The 12,857-nt window shown below is 42.3% G+C and overlaps 1 protein-coding gene across 5 annotated transcripts in view; it reads left to right on the top strand.

The window, feature by feature from the left end:
- The window catches only part of DENND5A (DENN domain containing 5A), a 128,465-nt gene that overhangs the window by 83,480 nt on the left and 32,128 nt on the right, over positions 1-12,857 (top strand). The window lies entirely within an intron of this gene.

Consider the following 12,857-nt stretch of genomic DNA (forward strand, 5'->3'; position numbering starts at 1 on the left):
TTTGTAGATTTTGTTCATTTACCAAGTATTAAAACTACATACTAAATGCCCAGCATATGGTAAGTACTCAACAAATATTTGCCTAATGAATGAACTTTTTTTTTAGCTTTGGAAGATATAACTGGTGACAGTTTGACATTGTCTTGTTTGTGATCTTAACATTTGTTTTTAAAAATTTACTTATTTGAAAGTCTGAGTTACAGAGGGAGGGAGGGAGGGAGAGAGAGAGAGAGAGACAGACAGACAGACAGACAGTCACTTCCATCTGCTGGTTCACTTCTCAGATACAGCCAGGGCTGGGCCAGGTAGAAGCTTGGAGCCAGGAGCTTCTTCCAGGCCTCCAACTTAGGTAGCAGGGGTCCAAACACCTGGGCCATCTTCTGATACTAGATCAGAAGTGGAACAGCTGGGAAACAAACGGTTGCCTATATGGGATGCTAACATTACAGGCAGCGGCTTTACCCACTATACCACAACACCGGGCCCCAGTGACTTTATATGTTTTATTGTCTAACTTTAACTCCTTTCCAGCCCAAGACAGTCCTGTTGGCTAAGGCTTGAGGACATATTGCCTGTGCAGGTAGATTAATTACTCTTTCATAGTCATCCTTGCATCCTGGAACACATTAGGCTTCAGATTTGTGAACCCTGTCTAAGACTTTGTACCTGGACAACTTGATGGAGATTTTAAAGGACTGTGGTTTTAAAGTGCCATCTCCCAAACTGTATTGTTGCTTTAAATCAGGACTTCACAATGTTTTTCAGGTTGGGTTATACTTGAAAACGACAATATTTTGTGTGGCATATTGAAGTAAAGGGGGAAAGGTCTGTTTATAGCTAGAGACTATAAAACCCAGAAGCTCTCTAGCCCCTTGAGGTCCTACCTGTCTGCAGAGGTTTGAGGCAATCAGTTATCATCCTATCTGTAATGTATGTATTGAACAACATTGCAGCATACTAATTAGAGTTATTTTGGTTTCAGTTGTGGCTAGATAATGTAGTTTCAAATGTGGAAGAAAGAATTAACTAATCCTCATTTGTATATTCATTTCAGAAAGATGGGTGTCAAAGAGATTGTTTAGTTTTAGAGTGGAACAATCAGATCATATGGTATCTGTATATTAACTTTTAAAAGAAACTGCCAAACTGTCTTCGAATGTAGTTGTACCATTTTACATTTACATTTTACATTGTACATAGCAGTGTGTGAGTTCTGGTTCTCCCATATTGTTGCCAACATTGGTTAGTATTTTCTATTTCCATTCTAATAGCTTCAAGTAGAATCATTTTTTAAAAGATTTATTTAATTTACTTATTTGAAAGAGTTAAAGAGAGAAGTAGAGAGAGAGAGAGAGAGAGAAGTCCTCCTCACTCCCCAGATGGCCGCAAGGGCCAAAACTGAGCTGATCTGAAGGCAGGAGCCAGGAGCTTCCTCCAGGTCTCGCATGTGGGTACAGGGGCTCAAGGACTTGGGCCATCTTGTACTGCTTTCCCAGGCCATAGCAGAGAGCTGGATCAGAAGAGAAGCAGCCGGAACTAGAACTGGCACCCATGTGGGATGCCAGTGCCTCAGGCCAGAGCTTTAACCCATTATGCTACAGCGCCAACCCCTCAAGCAGAATCTTAACCATGATTTTGATTTGTGTGTACCTAGTGACTACTGATGGTAAATAGTTTTTCATCTGTTTATTTGTCATTGATACATCCTCTCTGGTGAGATGTTTATTTGGATTTTTAGTCCTTTTTTTTTTTTTTTTTTAATTTGATAGGTAGTTATAGACAGTGAGAGAGAGACAGAGAGAAAGGTCTCCTTCCGTTGGTTCACTCCCCAAATGGCCGCTATGGCCAGTGCTGTGCCGATCCGAAGCCAGGAGCCAGGTGCTCCTTCCTGGTCTCCTGTGTGGGTGTGTAAGGGCCCAAGTACTTGGTTCATCCTCAGTTGCCCTCCTGGGCCACAACAGAGAGCTGGACTGGAAGAGGAGCAACCAGGATTAGAACCTGGCGCCCATATGGGATGCCAGTGTCACAGGTGGAGGATTAACCAAGTGAGCCACAGTGCTCTCCCCTAATCCATTTTTTATTGGATTATTTGTTTTGCTATTGAGTTTTGAAAGTTCTTTGTATATTTTAGATATAAATCCTTTAATCAAATGCGTGATTTACAAATATTTCTCATACTTTGTGGTTTGTCTTTTTGTTCTCTCAACAGTGTCTTTTGGAAAGCAAACTTTTTAATATTGATGAACCCTAATTTTTATGGTTTGTGCTTTTATTGCATCTAAGAAATTTTTGCCTATTTAAGGTGTCACATAGTTTTTTTTCTTCTGTATTTCCCCTGGGAAGTTTTTATATTTGTATTAGACCTATGATCCATTTCAAGTTATTTTTTTTAAAGAGCTGTGGCAGTGCTCATTTTTTAAAAAATATTTATTTATTTATTTGAAAGTCAGAGTTACACAGAGAGGAGAGGCAGAGAGAGAAAGAGGGAAGGGGGGTGGGTCTTCCCTACACTGGTTCACTCCCCAGTTGGATCCGAAGCCAGGAGCCAGGAGTTTCTTCCTGGCCTCCCATGTGGGTACAGGGGTCCAAGGACTTGGGCTGTCTTCTACTGCTTTCCCAGGCCATAGAAGAGAGCTGGATGGGAAGTGGAGCAGCTGGGTCTCGAACTGGTGCCCACATGGGATGCCGGCACTTCAGGCCAGGGCATTAACCCACTGCGCCACAGCACCAGTCCCATTTCAAATTAATTTTGAAAGTTGTGTAAGCTATAGAACCCAGGTTCATTTTTTTTTCCATTTGGATATCCATCTTTTTTTTTTTTTGACAGAGTTAGTGAGAGAGACAGAGAGAAAGGCCTTCCTTTTGTTGGTTCACCTCCCAAATGGCCTCTACGGCTGGAGCTACGCCGATCCAAAGCCAGGAGCCAGGTGCTTCTTCCTGGTCTCCCATGCGGATGCAGGGGCCCAAGCACTTGGGCCATCCTCCACTGCCTTCCCAGGCCACAGCAGAGAGCTGGACTGGAAGAGGAGCAACCGGGACTAGAACCCGGCGCCTATATCGGATGCCAGCGCTGCAGGTGGAGGATTAACCAAGTGAGCCACGGCCCAGCCCCTCCATCCGTTTTTGTTTGTTTGTTTTTTAAAAGACTTATTTATTTATTTGAAAGGCAGAGTTAAAGAGAGGCAGAGGCAGAGAGAGAGAGAGAGAAAGAGAAAGAATCTTCCATCTACAGGCTTACTCCTCAAATGGCTACAATGGCTGGAACTGAGCTGATCCAAAGTCAGGAGCCTGGAGCTTCTTCCAGATCTTCCACATGGGTTCAGGAGCCCAAATACTTGGGCCATCTTCCGCAGCTTTCCCAGGCCATAATGGACAGTTGGATCAGAAGTGGTGCAGCTGGGACTAGACTGGCACCCATATGGTACCAGCACTGCAGGTGGCAGCTTTACGTGCTAGGCCACTTCACCAGCCCCGGATATGCATCTGTTGAGATTGTCCTTTCTCTAAATAATTGCCTTTGGGTCTGGCATTGTGATGTAACTGGTAAAACTGCTGCCTGTGATGCTGGCATCCCATATGTGCCAGTTTGAGTCGTGGCTGCCCTACTTCTGATCCAGCTTCCTGCCAATTCCCCTGAGAAAGCAGTGGAAAATGGCCCAAATGCTTGGGCCTCTGCCACCCATGTGAGAGACCCAGAAGAAGCTTCTGGTTTCTGCTTGGCCCAGCCTTGGCTGTTTCGACCATCAGGGGAATGAACCAACAGATGGAAGATCTCTCGGTCTCTCCATCTCTCTCTGTCTGTGTAACTCTGCCTTTCAAGTAAATGAAATAAATTTTTAAAAAATTGCCTTTATGGGTTGGTGTACATGTCAGTGATCGATCTATATGTGTGTGTATTTTCCTGAATTCTGTTTTGTTTCATTTTTCTGTTAGTCCAATTTATGCCAATTCTACAGTGTTTTGATTACTATAGCTTTATGTTAATTTTTGTACTCAGATAGTGATAGTCTGCAACTCTTTTCTTCTTTTCACAGTTGTTTTGGTTATTTTAGGTTTCTTTATTTCTATATATATCCACAATCAGCTTGCCAATTTCTACAAAAAACCTTCTAAGATTTGATTTGTATTTGGCATATTAACAATATTGAGTCTTCTGATCCATGAACATGGCATATCTCTTCATTTATTTAAATCTTCATTAATTTTGTTAACAGTGTTACATAGTTTCAGGATACATGTTTTACACATCTTTTGTCAAATCTTAGCCCAAGTATTTAAAGATTTTTTTGTGCTTTTTAAATTTGATGCTAATGTAATACTAATTTTAGTTTCTGATCATTTATTGCTCATACATAGACATATAATAGTTTGTAAGTTTATATTTTGTTTACAACCATATAAATTATCTTTTGTACATTCCACAGATTTTTTTAGAAGATTTGTATATTTACTTGAAAGTCAGAATTACAGAGAGAGGAGAGGCAAAGAGAGAAAGAGAGGTCTTCCATCCTGGTTCACTTTCTACTTGGCTGCAACGGCCAGAGCTGTGCCAGTCCAAAGCTAGGAGCCAGAAGCTTCTTCCAGGTCTCCCACGTGGGTGCAGGGGCCCAAGGACTTTATTTATTTTTATTTCTTTGAAAGAGGGACATAGAGTCAAAGAGAACTCTTCCATCTACTGGTACACTGTCCAAATGCTTGCAGCAATCAGAACTGGGTCTGGCTGAAGCTGGGAGTCTGGAACTCAATTTGGGTTTCCCACATGGGTGGCAGGGACCCAATTACTCAAGTCATTGCTGCTACCTCCCAGGATGTACATTAGCAGGAAGCTGGAATTGAAAGTGGAGCCAGGGGGCCGGCGCTGTGTCGCAGCGGGTTGAAGCCTTGCCTGGGGTGCTGGCATCCCATATGGGTGCCGGTTCTAGTCCTGGCTCCTCCTCTTTTTTTTTTTTTTTTTTTTTTTTTGACAGGCAGAGTAGACAGTGAGATAGAGAGAGACAGAGAGAAAGGTCTTCCTTTTTGCCTTTGGTTCACCCTCCAATGGCTGCCGCGGTTGGCACTCTATGGCCGGCGCACCGCGCTGATCAGAAGGCAGGAGCCAGGTACTTATCCTGGTCTCCCATGCAGGTGCAGGGCCCAAGCACTTGGGCCATCCTCCACTGCACTCCCTAGCCACAGTGGAGAGCTGGCCTGGAAGAGGGGCAACCGGGACAGAATCCGGCGCCCTGACCAGGACTAGAACCTGGTGTGCCGGCGCCGCAAGGCGGAGGATCAGCCTAGTGAGCCACGGCACCGGCCTCCTCCTCTTCTGATCCAGCTCTCTGCTATGGCCTGGGAAGGCAGTACAAGATGGCTCAAGTGCTTGGGCCCCTGCTCTCACGTGGGAGACCTGGAAGAAGCTCCTGGCTCTTGACTTCAGATCCGCTCAGCTTTGGCCGCTGAGGCCATTTGGGGAGTGAACCAGCGGATGGAAGACCTCTCTCTCTGTCTCTACCTCTCTGTAACTCTTTCAAATAAATAAATAAAAGAAAAAAAAAAAAAAAAGAAAGTGGAGCCAGAACTTGTACCCAGGCACTTCAATATGTGGTGTGAGTATCTGAAGCAGCATATTAACCACTGCGACAAATACCCATCTCCTCATTTTAGGTGTCTTGGTACAATGGCTACAATCTGTAGTACGTGGTCAAATAAAAGTGCTGAGAATGGTCATATTGTTTTCTTTTTAAAAATATTTATTTGTTTATTTTGACAGAGTTAGAGAGGGGGAGAGAGATCGATAGGTTTTCAGAAGGGCGTGTATGTGTGTAATGTTTCTGACTGTGGTCATCTGAAACTGAGGAAAGCAAAGGGAGACTTACAGGAGAGTTGAGAAGGTGACGGAAGTTTGGAAAGGACGACAAATGTGGAGACCCAGAGGAAGCATGTGGTGGTCCCTCGGAGAGCCATGGAGGGCAGGCAGTTCCCAGAGCTATCTGAGTACCCCATGAGGGCCAGGTCCCTGCTTGAGGTCCAGTCCACCTGCATCCTTAAAAAATAATCCCTCCCGCCCTCCCTCCCTTCCTTCTTTCTTTCCTTCCCTCCTTCCTTCCTTATCTTTCTTTCTCTTTCTTGTGACCTAATTGGATCTGTCGTCCTTGGCACCAAGAGTCTCAGTGGAATACTCACACAGTAACCTTCTTTGAAAAGGTTCTGCCATGATTATGGAAACTTCACCCAGTCTCCAATATTTTCTGATGAAAAATTTCACACAGCAAAATTGAAACAATAGTGCAACAAGTGTTTCTGTGTCTATGACTCAAATTCAATGATTACAAATCTTTTTCATATGTATTTTTTTTTCTGTGAGAGTATTTGGAACTGATTTTTAGATATGATATTTCAGTCCCTGAATACTTAAGTATACATTTCCTAAGAATAAGAACATTTTCCTTAACAGGCACTATTATCAGAATTAAGAAAATAGTAATAACTTCCTAATATTCCCTGATAGCTAATCCATATTAAAGTTTCCCCATTATTTGCAGAATTTTGTAGCTCTTTTTGTTAAGGCATACCAGAATAATGTACTACATTTGCTGTATATATATATATGAAATATCTAATTATTATATCTATATTCGATCATGTGAGTATACATCAGAATGTTCATGGAAAATAGAATTAAAAGATAAGTTGATTTTGGTAAAAAAAAAGAAATTTATCTTTTTTGTAATAGTCTGTTCTACTGTCTGTTCCATCTATAGCAGTGTCACCTCTTTTATTCTTTTTTCCCCAGTTAGTTTATTTATTTATTTGAAAGGCCAAGTTACCAAGAGAGGAAAGACAGAAAGAGAGAGAGTGAACTTTCATCTGCTGGTTCACACCCCAAATGGCTGCAATGTCCAGGGTTGGCCCAGGCCAAAGCCAGGAGCCAGGAGCTTCATCTAGGTCTCCCATGTGGATGACAGGGGTCCAAGTCCTTGGGTCATCCTTTGCTGCTTTTGCAGGTACCTTAGCAGGGAGCTGGATTGGAAGTGGAGTAGCCAGGACTTGAACCAGCACCTATATCGGTTTCCAGCATCACAGGCAGTGGGTTAATCCTCTACACAGCAACACCAGCTCCTATTTTATTCTTCGCATTGGCAGTTTGTGTGTTTTTAAAAAAGATTCCTGATCAATTTTATGAATTTTATGGATCTTCTGAAATATCCAGTTTTTAGATTTATTAGGTTTTTTTCTTTATTTAAAAGTCAGAGTTACAGAGAGTGAGAAAGAAAGAGCGAGCGAGCTTCCATCTGCTGTTTTACTCCCCAGATGGCCACAATGGCCAGAGCTGGGCCAGGCCAAAGGTGTGAGCCTGAAGTTTCCTTTGGATTTCCCACCATAAACTGCTTTTTCCTAGGTGTATCAGTAGGGAGCTGGATTGGAAGCAGCCATGTGGGGGGTGAACCAATGGAAGGAAGACCTTTCTCTCCGTCTCTCTCTCTCTCTATCTGTCAAATAAAAAAAAAAGTTCCTGTTTCCAACAGCTACATTACTTGATTAAAACAAGTAAAATAAAAAAAAATAATCTCGTGGGCTTTAAGGTCTTATCAGTTATGAGGCCCAGACTTCTCTCTTCATATGGGGTACATCTTAAGGGAGGTATGCACCTCCTTGGGAAAGGCACCCTGTTGACTTCCATTACCTAGCTGGCCTGGGAGGAGAGCTGGCCAGGTAAAGGTGGCATATCTCAGGAAATTTACAGCTCTGCCTGCAATGTTGCTGACCCTACTTGGCCGTCCCCTCAGCAGCAGTGATCACTTTGGAAGCTGGGCTGAGTGAAGGGCTTTTCAGCTTGGAGCCAGCAAGGTCTGTGGCTCTGACCTGAGAGTCCTTTGACTCCAGGGCAGTTCCATTTCCAGTGATCCAACTCTTGGCTGACAAAGCTGCCAGGGCCCTTCATAAGCTAACTTCTGCTGAAGCCCTGGCTTTCTACATCGAAAAGCAATTCGGGCACTGGCCTGTTGGGTCTCCTTGATGGTAGATTGCTGTGTAAAGCAGCCATTAATTGGCCTGCCAGCTATCTTTGCATTGCTTCTGATGCCTAGCTTTCTTTTCCTTTTGGTTTTTGTTAAAGCAGACCAGAGGATGCAAATCAAGGGGGTGCTCAAGTCCCATCTCTAATCTTCGGTGGCCTAAACTAGAAGTCTATAGTCACAGGCATGTTCTGATAGTGGTTTATTTTGAGGTAGACAGTGCCCATGAGGAAAGCTGTGTCTTCACTTTAAAACTTTCTCTCCCTTTGTTTGAAAGGGAGGTTTTGCCTGTTTACTGCGCTAAGGGCGAAGTAAATCTAGCTGTGAAATTATAATTTAAGCTCTCCTTTTGGCTATGCTATTATAGAAAATGTTAGTCGTCCCTTTTATAAGATCTAAAAATCAAATTGTGTATCCTAGAGAGTCCTTCAGTATAGTCAATTTCCTACCTCAAAGAGAATAGAGAAATGAGGGGAAAAGTAGGGCTTAGAATAAAGAAATGAGGGAGCAAGTTCCAGATTGCTTACTGACAATAGCAATATCAAATGAAAACTTAGCAAGCAATTTCAACCATTAAATAACAACTTATGAAAACATTTACCAGAAGGTCCAATGCCTTCTATAAATTTTAAGAATACATGTATTTGGAAATATCTCTTAAATATCTGACATGGTGTAGCTTGTTTAACCAGCAAATTCAAGCACAAGCATATAAAATGTTTTTGGTCTGTCTACCAACAAATTTAAAATATCTGATACAAAGATTCAGGTCACATGAATCAAAATGTATCTTTGATTAATTTTAGCTGTTTAAGTTTATGGTCAGTCTTTTATCTGTAAGCCAATTAAAACAAAGTTCTTAATAAATTTTCCCATGTAGACATACAATATATATACACATATAACATAACATGAAAGATAGAACACCAAAGCAGTTTCAGTAATAGCTTTTTAAACTCTTTAACTGTTTTTTAAATTACCAGTTGATTCAAATTACTTTCTGCTCTTAGTAACCTCAGTTAACCATACTTTCTTCTAGTTGGAACCTGTAGTGCATTATTGGCTTCATCTGTTTACAGAGCCATCCCAAAGTACTGAATATGGTAGAAGTGGCTGGAAAAAGTCCATTGGAACCTATAGGAGGATAGCTAAACACAGAACTAACAATGTTTTAGTTTCATAAGTAGCAGATCTGATATACAAAACTGTGGATGACAAAATGCTTCAAATAGCCATGTTTAAAATTATAAACTCATTAACCAACAATACTTCACACAGTATTTTCAAAAGCACCTGTAGGATTTTACAAAGCATTTACCCTTTTAGGCCTCTGGGCCTTTCTCATTAAGATAACCATCATTCTAGTAACTCAAGATCATTAGACATATTTAACTTTCAGATGTTTGTATCAGTAGCATTTTATATTACGAGAACTTAAAATTTAGCACCACTTCACATCCTGACAGTACTTCTAATATAATCCAAATAGCCGGATTAGTTGGTGTCTCTACAAGATAAGAGATACGTGTTTTTGACATTTCCAGGAGCCCATCTGGAAATTGTCAAAGTCCAAATTTTTTGGAGTTTTTTTTTGAATGCCTGTTAAAGATGCCTAGAATGCTCGAAATCCAAAATATCTTGTTGAATTAGGATCCCTTAATATCATGACATGATATGGACCAGATTTGGTCATTGTTGCAAGATGATTATTTGGGCCAGCGCCGTGGCTCACTTGGCTAATCCCCTGCCTGTGACGCCGGCATCCTGGGTTCTAGTCCCAGTTGGGGTGCTGGATTCTGTCCCAGTTGCTCCTTTTCCAGTCCAGCTCTCTGCTGTGGCCCGGGAAGGCAGTGGAGGATGGCCCAAGTGCTTGGGCCCTGCACCTGCATGGGAGACCAGGAGGAAGCACCTGGCTCCTGGCTTCGGATTGGCGCAGTGCACTGGCCACAGCACACCGGCCGTGGCGGCCATTTGGGGGGTGAACCAACAGAAGGAAGACCTTTCTCTCTGTCTCACTGTCTAACTCTGCCTGTCAAAAAAAAAAAAAAAGTGATTATTCAAAATTTGAAAATAAACATATATTTAAATAACCCATAGCTCTTAATAAAAAACTCAGCTGTTTTTAAACAATTAGAATTTAACAGAGACATCAAGAGAACATAATAGGTTACTTTGATTGCTTTACGAGAGGATCAGATTTTATGTCAAAGAGAAATAGATTAATAGCTTTTATATCCAAAATTTCTTTATTTCATAAGCTTCTGTGACTTCCATACACCCTCTTCAACTTACTTGAAACGTTCTGTCATTTCCATTCCAGTCTAAAGTAAACTAACCTTCAGGATGAAGTCATTCTTACAAACCATGTCCTTTCTTTATTCAAAAGAACTCTTTCCTTCTTAACCTTCCTTACCAAGCGCACATATCTATACTTGTGATGTTTTCCATCTGCCAATTTCCTTGATTTACATTTTAAATAACCTGTTAAAAATCTCCGAATTAAGACAACATTTTTTAAATAAGGTAACACATCAGATTTCAGTATGAGTTACCTTAAGTAGTGTTGAACTATTTTTCATAGACAGTTTATGAAAACATATTTGTTAAACAAACCCAAATAGTTTTTCTATAGAATATAACATGCTGAGAGTACCAAAGCTTACATTTAGAGGCGTTTATTTCATTTGCTTTACTCAATTTAAATTAGCAGTTACACCTAAATGACTTAAGATGCTGATAGTATATCTCTGTCAGTATTCAATTAAAATTGCATTCATCTAAAACAAGTACTGATTATCCATTGCTGTTTCATTGAATACTGATTACCCGGAAACCTGTTAAAAATAAACTGAAAAATAAGTTCATCGAGTTAAAAGCAATATTTCTAAAGGTAGTAATCTTCCTAGATTCAGAGAGAGAAACCTCTTCAAATTTAATGTCTAGTAAAGTTGCTTGTGGGCTAGAGGACCAAAGACAAGAAGTCCATTGGGGTGGAGGTCAAAAGACCTAATTTTCCTGTCTGGCTTGCTCATGATAAAAACAAAAGAGCGATTGGAAGGATGGGATACCTAATTTGTTTCTCTGTTAGCAGGGAGCTCGGGATAGGATTACCACTCCCTTGCTATTCTTATGGTAAAACTGGAACAGGAGAGGGAGGGGCAAAGACCAGTTGGAGGACCAGGGCTGGAAAGTGAAAGCATGGAGATGGCCATTCCCAAACTTGCAGGAGGATCCTTTGCTAAGGCTTTGGACCAGGCCTGGTTCTAAGATAAAGTTGGAATTCTTGGGTGGGAGGAAGATAGATGTACAGTGAAACAGTGAAGAGCTGGAGTCGGGGACATAGAAGGCAGAGGGTTTGGCTCAGGCCCTTGACCTCTAGTAGAAACTTTGGAGGCCAATAGGACCTGGGTGAGAGAGCAGGAAGTACACATAGAAGGTTTAGATAGAAGATAGAAAAGGCTTGAACATATGGGATCTCCTTCCATTTTCCTGCTCACTCACAGAAGTGATAGAGCTATCAGGGTTGGCATTTCAGGTCTGGAGGCAATTTGGGAGGGACCATATTACTTAATTGGAATGCAGGAAGAAAGAAGCTCCCATGGTGACCTGTAGAGTTAGATCGGCAGATATTGGGTGTCCTGAGATCTCAGCTGTCTGATGAGAGGATATGGGAACAGAGGATGGGGTCGTCACCCATGCACCCACTGGAGCCCAGGGCTTAGCCCATAGAAGGGAAACAGGAGGTTGAGTCATCACTCACATCCACTGTTGCCCGTACACAGAGTCTGTAGAGACCAGAGTTGTGGTTGGTGCCCAGTACCAGGACTTTTAGACAAGAGAAGAACCATAACCTGTAGAAGTTGCCGTGGGAATTCTGCATCTTACCTCAGAATTTGGAAGGCCGATGTGTGGATGGAGATCATGGAGTGTTTGGTGGCGTCGAAGGAGTTCCGGGGGTGTGTTTTGTGACTGGCAGAAATCCAGGACCCCAGGGCAGCTCAGAGATCCCCGAAGGGAGAGGAGAGTCACTGGGGGAGCATGGATCCAAGTCATGGCACCAATGTAAGGCCGCTACTAAGCACACCAAACACTGGAGTAAGGGAAAGGATTTATTGGGGGAAACCAGACAGACCAGAGGGAAGGGGCAAAGAAGGAAAAAAAGAGAGGAAGAGAAAGAGAGAAAGATCAAGAGACAGAGAGATCAGGAGACGGAGAGAAAGAGAGCTATTTATATTTTAAAGAGGTTTGCGTAATAACAGCAGAATCTAATGTGGGTTACCATTTCTGGTCCTCTTAATTCAGCCACCTTGTTCTTAAGTGAGTGCCTCTGCCTAGATTCCCTTCTCTGTAGCAAAGTCTGAAAACCACCACAAGGCCGTTAGCTTGGGCAGTTGTAGGGATAACCTTATTTGTTTTCTGCTTCTTTCATTGCATGATGTTCAGTGTTTTCTTTCTTCCTTCCTTCCTTCCTTCCTTCCTTCCTTCCTTCCTTCCTTCCTTCCTTCCTTCCTTCCTTCCTTCCTTTCTTTCTTTCTTTCTTTCTTTCTTTCTTATCTTCAAGATTATTTATTTGAGAGGCAGAGTTAGAGAGAAGGAGAGACAGCGAAAGAGGTCTTCCACCTGCTGGTTCACTCCCCAAATGGCCACAATGGCCAGAGCTGGGCTGGTCTGAAGCCAGGAGCCAGGAACTTATTCTGGGTCTCCCACATGGTTGCAGGCATCCCAGTACTTTGGCCATCTTCCACTGCTTTCCCAGGCCATTAGCAGGGAGCTGGATTGGAAGAGGAGCAGCAGTACTAGAACTGGTGCCCATATGGGATGCCTGTGCTGCAGGCAGAGGCTTAACCTACTATACTACATCGC

The sequence above is a fragment of the Oryctolagus cuniculus genome, chromosome 1 (genome assembly GCF_964237555.1).
Source record: "Oryctolagus cuniculus chromosome 1, mOryCun1.1, whole genome shotgun sequence".
NCBI classification, from domain to species: domain Eukaryota; kingdom Metazoa; phylum Chordata; class Mammalia; order Lagomorpha; family Leporidae; genus Oryctolagus; species Oryctolagus cuniculus.